Source organism: Ailuropoda melanoleuca, chromosome 2 (genome assembly GCF_002007445.2).
Source record: "Ailuropoda melanoleuca isolate Jingjing chromosome 2, ASM200744v2, whole genome shotgun sequence".
Classification (NCBI taxonomy): domain Eukaryota; kingdom Metazoa; phylum Chordata; class Mammalia; order Carnivora; family Ursidae; genus Ailuropoda; species Ailuropoda melanoleuca.
This window is the reverse complement of record NC_048219.1, coordinates 75,445,075-75,459,515: the sequence shown is the minus strand read 5'-3', so window position 1 is coordinate 75,459,515 and position 14,441 is coordinate 75,445,075. Positions and strand designations below refer to the sequence as shown.

Below are 14,441 nucleotides of genomic sequence, written 5' to 3'. Positions count from 1 at the left end.
TTTACTCATGATTTCTTTAAAATGTCTTTTAAATTTGTCATTAAATCCATGTGTTTTATTTCTTTATTCTTAATTAAATTATCTAGAGGTATTTTATTCACTTTTTCCCCCAAAGAGTTACCTTTTAAAATTTATCTATCAACTCTGCTGTCAGTTGCATTTATGTCTTTGGGCTGCCAGCTTCGGCTGCTGATCAAAGTAAACAGAAGAGAACTTGCCCACCATCAGAGGCCATGGATGTGGCCATTAGGTTCCCTTTACTTCCTCCATTTGCCTTTTATCCAGTCTCTGTTACACTCTTTAAATGGAATATCTAAGGAGTAACAAAATATATCAGCGTTCAGTAGGTACTTTGAACTTTTCCATTTTGAAAAGCATTTGAAGCAAACCTTCACTTTTATTATTCTATAACTCTAGGGCCGCATGAGCAAATTGGGAAAAACATGGTATCAGGAGCATTATAAATAAAGAATTGGCTACTAGATTTCCTTTGTAAAATGTGTGAGAAAATCCTTTGTAAAATGTGCGTGCTTGTGTATATGTGTTTTTTTTCTCTACACCTCAGGCTTCAAAACCCATGAAGTTTTCTACTGCATGAACCATTTTAATCTACCTCTTGCCTGAATTATTTTGATGGAGACTTCATGAAGGGCACGTTGTAAAAACTGGGAATGACACAGTGAGTGATGGATCTTGAGTGAGTGTGGTTGGGTGAGCTGCAGTTGCCTGCCATGGAGAAAGCAAGCAACTCACAGATAGATGGAGCCTGGGATTGGGTTCCTTAAGACAATGAAAACGCCCCGTCTTTACTAAGATTTCCTGATATATTTCTGTCTAGGGCGTGCTGATGAGCCTATTAGAAACATGAGAATCTGTGCTGGGCCAAGTTCTCCAGATGGTAAGAAATGGATTTCAGTTGCTCTTTTTTTCCCCCCTATTATTTAGAATAATTTCTCCATCTACACTTAAAGAAATTTTCCAGAAACCTGATGGATGGAATAAACATCAAATCCCACATTACAGTGCTTCTGTCTAATTGAAGCCATCACCCAATTGGGCTACAAATTCATGTACAGAGCCCTTCTTGTTTAATACGTATGTTTTATATGTTTCCCCAATTCCTCTTGCTGATCAATACAATTCTTTTGACTGTTTTAATTGAAAGCTCAGTATTACACACAGGGTAGTACAGGGTAGCACTATCGTTTCCAAAATGCACTTATTCCTATTTTGCCTTTTTACTTCAATTTTTGGCTCTCAATTTCAATACATAGGGAAACACATGGCAGCTTTCTTGTTGAATATTTCCCTCCTCATATCCTAGCCTATCAAGCACGGTGCTAACATTCTCATGCTCCCCGTTTTACTTACCAAATCCAAATTTGAACTGCATGTCTTCAGAGTCGCCACGACTGTAAAATATAATCTCTAGACTAGGAGAGCGTTGTGGCTGAGTAGGTGATATTCAAAATGCCCCCTCGTCATTTGAGCTACTTGAAGCTATCTGATAAACCAGATATGATTAGCTTTTCTTATTCCTAATGAATTTCTGAAAAAATGAAAGCAAAGGAATAAGAAAAAATAAACTCAAAGGAGCAAGAAAGTAGGATGGGGTAAGAGAAGGGAGAAACTACTTGAAATTCAGAATCAAAAACATGTCTTTGCTACTCGTGGCATTTTACTGCCCCAAGCATTTTCAAGCAATTTCAGGAACAGAACTTTAGCTCATTTCTGTTCATAACCAGAATTCAGTGACAGAATGTGATATATATAATTGCCCTAAATATTTGTTTCTCAAACCAAGGGTGTTGGTACTTTAGGGCAGAGCTAGCTTTTTGCAAATCGGGAAGTGAGCACTATTTCTGATTTAAACTTAGTTTATGCTTTGTTTTTCAAATCCCAGAGATTATTGTCAATATATTCCCTTGCCCCAAATATCCTTAAAGCTTTAGAGCCTCAAATACCTTAACATTTATAGAAACCTTCATTGTCCAATATAATAGCACTAGCAACTAACTACATGTGGCTATTTAAATTAATTAAAATTAAAAATTTATTTCCTCGGTTGTGCTAGCCACATTTCAATGCTCAAAAGCCACATGTGGCTGAGACTCACATACTGGGTAATGTGGATATAGATCATTCCTGTCATCACAGAAAGTTCTGTTGCATAGCATTTGGTGCAGAGTAAGTGCTCAACGATACATTGCTCTCCCTCTATCTTGTTCCTCTAGGGCATGGCTCACAGAGACTAGCTGGATAACAATTCTCCTGAGGTAATTTCAGATGAACTAACTGGGCTTATTCCCCCCCTCCAAGGTTCATTTTCAACACTTACCTGGACTTAAGGCATCTACCTTTGTTGCTCACTGGAAAGTTTGGGGGATTATTCTTTCAGACCAGGATAAGTAGCAAGTTAATAAATAACGTTTCGGGGGAAGGCGAGGCTTCATGGGTGCCCCTCAGATCAGAGTTGTCGTTGCATCTCTAATTTCATAGACAATATAGTAAAGTTGCAAATTCATTCACTCGATAACTGCAAAGTAAATATATTTCCTTTCTTTCATCACTAACTGATCAGGCCTTCCTGGTGATCCCCATTTACTATGCAGCAGGGAAAAAAAACTGAATTAACTTTTAGTCCTCAATCATTTTAAATTTAGCCCGAAAAAAAAATTAACTTGAATTAATCATTGAAGCAGCCCTTTGGGTAATTTTTAGTCTTCCTCTTTGGAATAAGTGCTTACTCAGTCATATTTTCACTTCTACGTCCTCTTCGAAGGTGCATAGTGCAAGAATACGTGGCTTCCTTGGCATATTTGCAGGCAGGGGGTGGTTTGAGTAAACTTAAGGTGGCAGAGAGGATGGCTCGGATACGCTGGAGTTTGGTCGAGCTGGTCTCTGCCTGGCATCTGGCGCTGATGTTTGATGTCCGTGACATCACGGGTGTTCCTGCTCACCTCTCTCAGGGCCCTGTGGTCCATTCCACCTACAACTACTTGGCCTCACCCCAGCTCTTGAGGTGGTACACGTTCTGAATTTCCTCCGTATCTTCCATCTGGCCTGGCCTCGGTGCTTCATTCTACATGCAGACCATCGAAGAACAGAGCTTCCCAATGTATTAAGGTTGGAAATGTCTAGAAGGAACATTTGTTTCCTTCAATCTGCAGGGGAAAATGCTCTCTCATTTGCAAAAGACTCTGTACAATTTACATAGTAGCGGGTCACTTGACACAAGCTGGCGATTACATTTACACTTTAAATGAATAGCTTCTGTTTCCTCTAATGTGCCTCTATACCCAATATGTTTTACGAGCTTTGTGGTTATCACGTGCTTTGCAATGGAAGGTTCATCCCTGGAGGATTAGACAAAAGCTTTGTGCTTAAAAGTCTATTATCTCCAGAGGCTTCTTACTTCTCCACAAACCTAACAGGTCATGGTTTGTTCAGGTTCGCATTGTTTCCCCATCTGCCTTCTCTCTGAGCAGCGCTCTTTGTTTGCTCCCATAAGCACGGGGCGTTAAGTGTTGCAGAGTATCCTATTTGTTAGTTTCTGAGAATACAACTAGCACACTTCCTTGAGAACTGAAAGCACATGTGACCAAAGGAGTCTTCCCTCCCACATTTTCTCATCATGTATCACTCTTACCTGCGCTGCAGTCTTGTCATTTTAACGCAGAATGAATCAAAGAATGTGTTTTATTATCTTTTCCATACTGTCCAAATCTCCTCCTTCCAACTGCCTTCCTTCATCCAACCACAATCCCCCAGTCACCAGAGGGGAAGGATTTCTCCTTTTTCCCCTCTCTGCTCCATGGCCTTCTTTGGTCCAACTGCAGCTTTGTGGCTAAGCTTTGGGGGAGAAGAATCCTATCCAGGCTTGGAGAAAATTGTATGATCTAGGTCTTCCAGGTTTGGTTCTTGATACCTTAAAGAAATTTAAAACATCTTCTGACAAGGACTATAGCCTTGTGTGGGCATAAGAGAGGATGTCTAAATTCCTTCAGCATGCCTGCTTTATTCTGCCCCAGGGCTTTTATGACTTAATGTCAAAAGTGGAAGAATGAAGTGAAACATTTCAGGGGAGGTAAAATTTATTAATTGATTATTTGCTAAAATATTCTTATTACAGCAAAAAGTGCTGGAGGCATTTGATCCTGAAGACATGATAAATTCCATTCCTTAATCCCTCCCAATAATTGCGTGGATTTCCATTGGAATTGGCTGTGCCAAGAGAGGTTGTACATTTGATGCAGGCAGCCCTTTTGCCCTCAGTGTTTAATTACGTGTAGGACAGCTTGTCAGAAGGAAACATCACTTGGGAGATGTGGGAGAGGCTGAAGTCCATTTTAGAGATTGGTGATCTTTCCTGGTACCCCGAAGGTGTTTTTATTTTCAAGTTCTTTGAAATGTCAACTCCTAGAGTGATTTATATTAACAGAGCATAACGATAGAAGGAAAAGGATAGCCAGAAGTAGTGACATTTCTCCAATAGCAGTGGAAAGATGACAGTCTAGGTAATTATAAGCATTTGTGCTAACTGGCATACCAGCACTTTATGAAGGATTCCTTTAATTGTTCCTTAACTGGAAGACCTTTAGTGTGACTCAAACTCATTTTTTCCTCCACCGTTAGAAGTCTTCAAATAAGAGCCAGTTTTGAGGAGCTCATCTGTGTCCATCTTGGGATAGTAGCCTGGGGTAAGTAGTATACCTTTTTGCTGTTTTCTAAATATTTTGGTTTAGGGGTAAATGTGTCTGGAATATTTATAGGTGATGACATGTATCACAGAGATTGAGTTACTTGGCCCCGTGACAGCATCAAAATTCAAATTCACAATTTGTTAGTCATGTGGTATAATTCAATTTGGGGATGCTTTTGGATTCTGGCTTATTCAGAGGCTGTTTGAATGTTACTAATGGCTATGAATTATAAACTGGTTTGATTCCTGACTATTGACCTGTGTGTGCACACAAGTGAAATAATAAACCATTATTAAGTAATCATTTCCCCAAACCTTTTATTTTCTAGATGGGGCTGCTGACATCCAAGTAGTTAAATGAAAGGCCAGGAAGGGACAGAGCCAGGAGCAAAATCCAGATTTCTGCACATTAATTCAGTTTCCATTCATTTATTCTATTCCCTCATTTGGTATTCCAACTTCATCTGTTCACTTATCCATCCATTCATTCCAGCGCTCTTTGTATTGGATCCTTACCATGTCTGAGTCCATATCCTTTAATTAATTATTGGTAAATTGAGTGTGAGTTTGCAGAACATTTCTTAATCTTTGCACTGGGGCACTCTTCTGACTTAATACATATAGGCAAAAGGACAGACACTGTTATATTAAAGTGTGAGTGTAAAATGCTGCTCTTTACCCTAGAGATGCAGCAGAAAGGCTCTTGCAGGATGTCTGACCCATTTTGAAGCACAAGGAATAGACCGAGTCATTCTGCTCAGTCATGAGGCCAATAGGCCAGGCCCTTCCTGAATGTCGCCTGACCTGAAGGGCAGCGTGACTCTGTGTTGGCTGATCTCCGATCCTCCGAGGGTGATTCCCCAGCTTGGGGCAAAGCGGAGGGGAGGCCAGCTTCAAAGCCTCTCTCAGCCTGTGGAAAAGCACAGTCTGCAGCGGGGCGGCTGCCAAGTCCACCACATGAACATTCGTTTTGCTTGGCTTGTGGTCAAGCAACAGCAAAAAAACAGGTTAGGAGTGAGTAATGGGTTACCCTGGCTCTTGGAGTTTGTCAGCAGACAGAGATCTGGTGTGCGGCGCAGGCCAGGATTCTAAGTGGTGGATCTGTTTTCCAGGCCAATTTGTCATCCGAAGCAAGGATGCTTTATTGAGTTCTATCTGAAATTGATCTAAAGGAATGGTTTAAACAGGCCCTTGATTCTTTCCTTTGTGCCACTGAAAGATCACTTAATTACTATTCAACTGCCATGTCACAGGCTGGCTGTCTCTCCTGTGGGCCCAAATGGACAGAAATTTGAGATGGCTGAAGAGCCCAAGATGGTGTTATTAATTTCATTAGTGGTAGCAGCAGCGACAGCAGTCGTACTAAAAAAGAAGTGCAAGGCAGCACAAACGAAAGATGCCTGGGAAGAGGCTCCATCTAGAAGTGCCCAAACCCACCAAGGCCATGTATTTTCAGTTATGCAGCCCCGGTGAGCTCTCAGCTGGCTTGCTTTTGCTGCCCCTTTTATGGAAACTTGGCCTGGTGTTAACTCTAAGCTGCCCATTTTCTCCTATACTCCCTTACTATGCAAATATAAACTTAGCCTGGGTGATAAAAATTGTCCTCCTAAAATGTATGTAGTTTAAGAGGTACCCCTGCATGCCTAAGGCAAGGTAGTAAAAATATAGAATTGGGTCTTAAGCATGTTAAAATTCTGTACTAACCCTTGTGCTAAGACAGTGAGATCTGGAGAGGTCTGTTAGCAGGAGGGAAGGAATTAGAAGCTCCCAAAAGATGACTCTGGAGAAAAGAGAACTACTTAGAAAAAAACTTTTTGTGCTTGGAGGGGACAATGAAGTCCCAAAAGAATGAGTGAATCTATGTCAAGGGAGGAGCAGGAGTGGAATGAGGGAGAAGAATGGCTTCTCTCAGACATTTCTGAATACCCAGGAAAGAGGTGGTGTTTCAGAGATTTTTTGGAACTAGGGTGAAATATAGAAAACCAAAACTCAGGGTAGACACTGGGCCCAGATAAGAGAGACTTGGTTTCCACTGTGAGTAAGTGGTTAAATGAAACAGCTCTAGCATCAGCATGGAAATAACAGTGAAGGTAGATTAGCAAGGCAAATCTTCCCTGCCAAACCCTCCCCTTCCTTTCACCTTCATCCCCCTTTATATTACCAAAGCATCTTTTGCATACCTCACTCATTAGAGGGCACCATTCTTAATTATAGTCAAATAGTATCTGGAGCTCAAGCTTCAGGGTTCCGTGTTCTGGGTTCAAATTCTAGCTATGACTCCCAGATGTTGATTTCTAAAGACCCTTGCCTACTAAAGGAAGCCAGAATTTCTTGGTGAAATGGTTGGTTCCAGGTGTGGGGTATGGAAAGATGCTCCTGGGATAAGTTATTGTGCCAGAAAACAGGGAAGAGCTCAAAGAATCATGACGACATGGCCAAGGGGTAAGGAACTGCCTTGGAGTCCCTTTGGGAAGCCCAGTCTGGTAAACATTTGAGCACTAAAAAACTGATGGTACTGGGTTATAATATACTGATTTAAAAAAAAAAGAATCAACAAATCAGTGTAATACTCCAAAGAGGAAATGAGATGGAAAGAGAAAGCTGTGTTTTCATAGAAGAATGACAGCTGATAAATTTAGAGGAAATGATAGAACTAGAAAAATCTCTATTTGGCAGCCAACAATATAATAAATTATTCACATAAGTATCATCAGTGGGTACTGAATCTAATTGGATAAAAGATTTCTGAAGAACAGAATAAAGTATTTGGAAACACCATCTTGCAGATTACTTAAATATTACAAGGGGGAAAAAGTACTTTTGCAATGGAAAAGGTACTTTTGCAATGGAGAGATCTATTGGACACCACTTGAACCACAGGATCAAAATTAGTATGTCTAGTATTGGGCCAAACTGATAGTAGATACCTGATTTGATATAAAATGAAATACACATTATCTACATAAAATTCTTGCCAAAATAAAGAAGTAATCAGCCAGATCCACATTCTCTCAAACACCTGATCTAGACTCTTCAAACATGTCAATCTCATTTTTTCCAAAGAAGATGTACAGATGGCCCATAGACACATGAAAAGATGCTCAACATCACTTATCATCAGGGAAATGCAAATCAAAACCACCATGAGGTATCACCTCACAATAGAATGGCTGGTATCAAAAATACAAGAAACAACAAGTGTTGACGAGGATGTGGAGAAAAAGGAACACTTGTGCACTGTTGGTAAGGATGTAAATTGATACATCCTCTGTGGAAAACAGTATGGAGGTTCCTCAAAATATTAAAAATAGAAATACCATATGATCCAGTAATTGCACTACTGGATATTTACCCAAAGAAAAAGAAAGCACTAATCAAAAAGATATATGGACTCTTATGTTTATTGCAGCATTGTTTATAATAGCCAAGATACGGAAGCAGCCTAAGTGTCCATTGATAGATAAATGGATAAAGAAGATGTGGAGCGCGCGCGCGCGCACACACACACACACACACACACACACACAAGAATTTACTCTGCCATAAAAAGGATGGTATTTTGCCATTTGCAACAACATGGATGGACCTAGAGGGTATTATGTTAAGTGAAATAAGTCAGACACAGAGAGACAATTACTATAGGATTTCACTTATATGTGGAATCTAAAAAACAAAACAAATGAATAAACGAACCAAAAACAGAAACAGACTCATAAATGAACAAACTGACGGTTGCCAGGGGTGGGTGGAGGGGACAAAATGGGTGACGGGGAGTGGGAGGTCCAAGCTTCTAGTCATGCAATGAATAAGTCACGGGGACGAAAGGTACAGCATAGGGAAGGTAGTCAGTGGTATTGCAAAGGTTGTAGGGTGACATATGTTAGCTACATTTGTGGTGAGCACAGAACAATGTATGGAGAAGTTGAATTGCTTAACTATACTTCAATTAAAAAAAAGTCAATGTCATGAAAAATTAAGAAAAAGAAAGCAAGGGGACTATTCTAGATTAAAGGAAACTGAAACAAAAGAAACATGATAACCAAAAACAGTGCATGATCCCTTGATGGGAACATAATTTGGGGGGGAAAAGCCAGCTACCTAGGATATTTTTGAGCCAACTGTAGATTGTGAGGCATATTATTGTACCAATCATACATTTCTTGGATGTGATAATGATGGTATGGTAGTGTAAGAGGATGTCTAAGAAGGTACATGATGGTGTATTTAGAGGTGAAATGTTAACAATTGGCGAATCTAGGTGAAGTCTCTAATTGCAGTATTCTTTCCACTTTTCTGTAGGTTTGAATTTTTTCAAAATAGTTGGAAGAAAAAAATGTTCTAACCTTGGACAAGTTTTTAAACCTCAACAAGATTATCTCCTTTCCCATATGGTAGTAGAAACCTTGCTTTGCTAAATAATACCGTATTTGCAAAGAACAAATACTAAGGGTTTAATAAATATTGGTAATGTTCTTCCCCTCCCCGCCTCTTCTGGATTACTAGAGGGGAACGTAAATTGCTAAGTACCGGGACTAGGTCTTTTTCATCTCTATTCTTCCAATACTTGGTACCTCATGAGGCTCAATAAATGTTCCTTGATTTAAGAAATGAAATAAAACTATGAATAAAATCGTATTAAAATTTTGGTTTTAAATGGAGGACACCACAATAACATTTGAAGAGGATACACTGTAATAATCTACTTGGTATATGATCTGTACCACCACATTATTATTCCCCTGTGATACTTTCTTGTATTCTCTAAATGGCTTGTTATGCATTTTGATACTATGCCACAGGTTCCCAACTTTGGCATCCATAAGAATCAGCTGAAGAGCTTGTGAAAATACAGGTTCCTGGGCCTCTCCCCAGAGTTTCTGCCTCAGTGGATCTGAAGTGAGGTATGAGAATTTATATTTCTATCAAGTGCTCAGGCCATGCTGATGCTAATGCTGGTGGTCCAGAGGCTACTCTTTGAGAACCATTGCTGATGAGGAGCTCATGGACCAGAGGGAGGCCAGGAAACAAGGGAAATGCTATAGCTCCCTAGGCAGACTTTTGCAGGAGTAAAAGGAGACTCCCTTAATTTGCATCAATGGAATTTTTTGGAATGTAACCCAAGAGATGAAAGGAGCTGGATCCTGTCATCCCATCAATATCCCCCTGGTGTAAAATGATCTTTTCTCAGCATTTAGATGATAACATTACATAGAGGAAGGATGGTTCCTCAACATCTACAAAATGATTATATATGATACACATATGATATAGTAACAATAAATATGATCACTGTGTATGATACACTTTCATCGTAAATTTATACCCACATATTTGTAAATGCATAAGTGAAATCTAACATCTGCCTAGTCTGAGCCTTTATAAAGCAAAATGGGAACTAGAGAGAGAGAGAGAGAAAGAGAACCAACTTGACTACTTTAATTGGGATTTCCAAAGCAAGAAGAGCATAACCACAATAGTAAATCCCCCGCATTAACATACATTTCAAAGGAGAGAGAAAACCAGGGCTAGGGAAGTTAGTAAATGATGTGGCCCAAATAGTAGCAGGACTGGAATAGAACGCCAGGTGTCTGGGCCTACAACTAGGTCATACCGTCTTGCTGCAGTTCCTGGAGTGTGATGGCTTTTTGCTTCCTTTTCCAGGCCTCCTTCAGCGCATGGAATAGAAATGCTGCCCTACTTCTTTCTTTCCAACCTGCAGAACTTTGAGCAGAGTTTATAGTTAAAACTTACATAATCCAGAAATTCAATTTTTGCTGAAAATGGGATGATGAGAATAATGGGATTTTGAGTCAGAATTTTCTAAACGAATAACCCTTATGAATTATAATATCTATATTTACTATCCCTCAAAGGAAAGAAAATTACATTTTTGGATCCTTCCAAGACAATTCCAACTTCTCTTTTCTTGCTGTTTGTGACAATGTCCTTTCTCCCTAACTTTGGTTACCTGTGAGTAATAGAACAGAGGGATGAAGAGTGTCTTTATAATTAAATACACAATCTCTAGAACATCCTTAAGCCTGTTGCACCTGGTTCTCCCTTGGCGTCTTTTAAAAGAATCACATGTGCCAATCTGCCTAGACATCTTCTGTTCTTTCTTATGAGCCATATCTTCGTTTTCCAATATACTAATATTTTCTAAGCGAATCTAATAAAAACAATGGAACAGTGAATAAGAAATAGGACAATCATTTCATTTTAAGGCATGCACCTACCCTGACTGTTTTAATGAAAAGAAATGTCCCTTCCAAATCACCGGAGTTTCTGAGAATGTGAACTATCCTCTATGGTATGTCTTTGGAATTCAGACAAGCTGAGAGCTGCCAAGGCAGAGAGACTCATTAGCTAATTGTATGGATTAAATATATATTCCTCTAAACCTTGCAATCCAATTACAACCACGAACTCCTTTTTCAGCTCCTTAATAGAGTCACTTTGCAGTAAGGATAACTATATAAATACCAGCTCCCATGCTAATTTCATTATCTTTCGTGGCTTCCCATTGTATTTTGATTAGCAAATATTTCTGTGACTCTCACTAAGTGCCAAGCACTGTTTTAAGCACTTCCACACATGAACTCATTTAATATTTAGAACAGAGATGTTAAGTAACTTGTCCATGGGGGCGCCTGGGTGGCACAGCGTTTAAGCGTCTGCCGTCGGCTCAGGGCGTGATCCTGGCGTTATGGGATCGAGCCCCACATCAGACTCCTCTGCTATGAGCCTGCTTCTCCTCTCCCACTCCCCTGCTTGTGTTCCCTCTCTCGCTGGCTGTCTCTATCTCTGTCGAATAAATAAATAAAATCTTTAAAAAAAAAAAAGTAACTTGTCCATGGACACATGNGAGCAGAGGTTTTAGAATCAGATAGCCCTGGCTTTGCATCTCAGCTCTACACTGTCTGTAAGATGAAGGACTAGTTATTTAAATTTTTCGAATCTCATTTTCTTTCCTGTAAGATGGAGATAATAAGTATCTCATGGAGTTGTCGTGCGGATTAAATAAAATGCTCAATTCATGCTAGGCATTCTGTAAATTTTAGTACCTTCCCTAAATCCTCCACCCCCTATCTTCCCAGTAAAATAGAAGGTAGATTTATAATGTAATGCCATATACTGTAAATAATGGTAAAAAAATATACATTGATTTTGTATATAACTGATGGCTCAGCTAGAGTGTTAATTAGATTCATATTGCTTGATAATTTTTTAAGGGCTTAGGAAGACTCAGACATTTGTATAGAAAAGACAAAATGTTAAAGGGATATTTTCTTTGGTTCCATTACTATTGTCATTCTTGACTAAAATGATGAATCTTGCAGAAGGGGGATATTGATCGAGTCAATTCTACTTAAATTTTCTTTAAGAAATTTTTTAAAGATGTATTTATTTATTTTTTTATTTTAGAGAGAGAGAGAGCACATGTGGGGTTGGGGGCAGGCAGAGGGAAAGGGAGAGAGAATCTTAAGCAGATTCTGTGCCCAGCATGGAGCCCAATGTGGGGCTCGATCTCATGACCCTGAGATCACAACCTGAGCCAAAACCAAGAGTTGGATGCTTAATGGACTGCGCCACCCAGATGCCCCACTTTAAGTAGTTTTTGAGAAGCGGTCCTTGGGGGCATGTGCGAGTTGTCTGGTTTCAAAGCAACTGGATGAAATGAAGGGTGCTGTATATTTTTGCTAACAAGGACAGCTATCCCATCTTGCTGTGACCGTCCTTCTTGAGTTGCTTCTCTCTGGGAAGATGTTAGAAGAGCAGAATTCCAGCTTGGGGGAGAAGGGCAGTCCTGGGCAGCAGCCTTTTCTGTCCTGGAGCAGCCAAGTGGATTCCTCTTTGGGAGAGAGAGAAGTCGAGTTTCTATGACAATCCATGGCCGCTCTGCCAAGACTGCCAGCCAGGGTGCCTGGCAGTGCTAATTGCTATGCAGACATCCGTTCATTNTTCTTCCAGCTTGCTACCAAAAATCTGGGAAATTCGTCAGTCCAGTCCCTGCCTAAGTAGTATATTCCGAACTTCACTGAATCTTTCCTCAATAGTTTAGAATCTCACAATGCCTTGGGCTCATATGAGCAATCCCTGCCCAGCAGTGTAATGGAATTGGTTTAGGAAGATGAGCTGAATTTCATCTTACTTTATGGAATACCTTAAGGATTAAAAACAACCATGGTTGTTTTGTCACTGTTTAATTTTTATTCCCACACGTACAGAATGTGGTGGTAGCAGAGAGTTGGGGGATGGGAGAGGAGGAATCATTTACTTCAAAATTCTAATTAAGTGAATCCTGACTAGTTTAATGGAATTTTTCTATAATTTGTATATTGCAAAGTAATCCCAGATATAGATGCATATGAAGTGAAAAATATATGTGAAATTTGGTAGAAAGAGCAGAGGTTTTGGAATCAGACAGCCCTGGCTTTGCATCTCAGCTCTACATTGTCTGTAAGATGAAGGGCTAGTTATTTAAATTTTTCGAATCTCATTTTCTTTCCTGTAAGATGGAGATAATAAGTATCTCATGGAGTTGTCATGCGGATTAAATAAAATGCTCAATTCATGCTAGGCATTCTGTAAATTTTAGTACCTTCCCTAAATCCTCCACCCCCTATCTTCCCAGTAAAATAGAAGGTAGATTTATAATGTAATGCCATATACTGTAAATAATGGTAAAAAAATATACATTGATTTTGTATATAACTGATGGCTCAGCTAGAGTGTTAATTAGATTCATATTGCTTGATAATTTTTTAAGGGCTTAGGAAGACTCAGACATTTGTATAGAAAAGACAAAATGTTAAAGGGATATTTTCTTTGGTTCCATTACTATTGTCATTCTTGACTAAAATGATGAATCTTGCAGAAGGGGGATATTGATCGAGTCAATTCTACTTAAATTTTCTTTAAGAAATTTTTTAAAGATGTATTTATTTATTTTTTTATTTTAGAGAGAGAGAGAGCACATGTGGGGTTGGGGGCAGGCAGAGGGAAAGGGAGAGAGAATCTTAAGCAGATTCTGTGCCCAGCATGGAGCCCAATGTGGGGCTCGATCTCATGACCCTGAGATCACAACCTGAGCCAAAACCAAGAGTTGGATGCTTAATGGACTGCGCCACCCAGATGCCCCACTTTAAGTAGTTTTTGAGAAGCGGTCCTTGGGGGCATGTGCGAGTTGTCTGGTTTCAAAGCAACTGGATGAAATGAAGGGTGCTGTATATTTTTGCTAACAAGGACAGCTATCCCATCTTGCTGTGACCGTCCTTCTTGAGTTGCTTCTCTCTGGGAAGATGTTAGAAGAGCAGAATTCCAGCTTGGGGGAGAAGGGCAGTCCTGGGCAGCAGCCTTTTCTGTCCTGGAGCAGCCAAGTGGATTCCTCTTTGGGAGAGAGAGAAGTCGAGTTTCTATGACAATCCATGGCCGCTCTGCCAAGACTGCCAGCCAGGGTGCCTGGCAGTGCTAATTGCTATGCAGACATCCGTTCATTAGACATTGACCTAGAATTACCATCATCTTTCAAAAGGTAGGCAGTGAATCATTGTTTTTGGCCCTTGCTTTGTCTCCTTTGGCCTAGGTTTGATTTGGATTAGAAATGCAGTCTCTGCAGGTCATTACCCATCTCAGTCAGGAAAGTTCCTGAAGGGTAACTTTGGTAAAGTTTTATTTGAAACAGAGTTTAAGTTAATAGTCTAAGAGCTCGGAGAGAACTGGTTGTAACCCAGCTGTG

The 14,441-nt window shown here is 39.9% G+C and overlaps 1 long non-coding RNA gene across 1 annotated transcript in view; it reads left to right on the top strand.

Moving 5' to 3' along the window:
- Nucleotides 1-563: 563 nt before the first annotated feature.
- Nucleotides 564-14,441, top strand: part of LOC117796346 — a 23,200-nt gene continuing 9,322 nt past the window's right edge. Inside the window, exons 1-4 of the long non-coding RNA XR_004620757.1 lie at nucleotides 564-679; nucleotides 839-898; nucleotides 4,636-4,700; nucleotides 9,502-9,603. This is a non-coding gene — a long non-coding RNA (uncharacterized LOC117796346). The remainder of the gene's footprint in view (nucleotides 680-838; nucleotides 899-4,635; nucleotides 4,701-9,501; nucleotides 9,604-14,441) is intronic.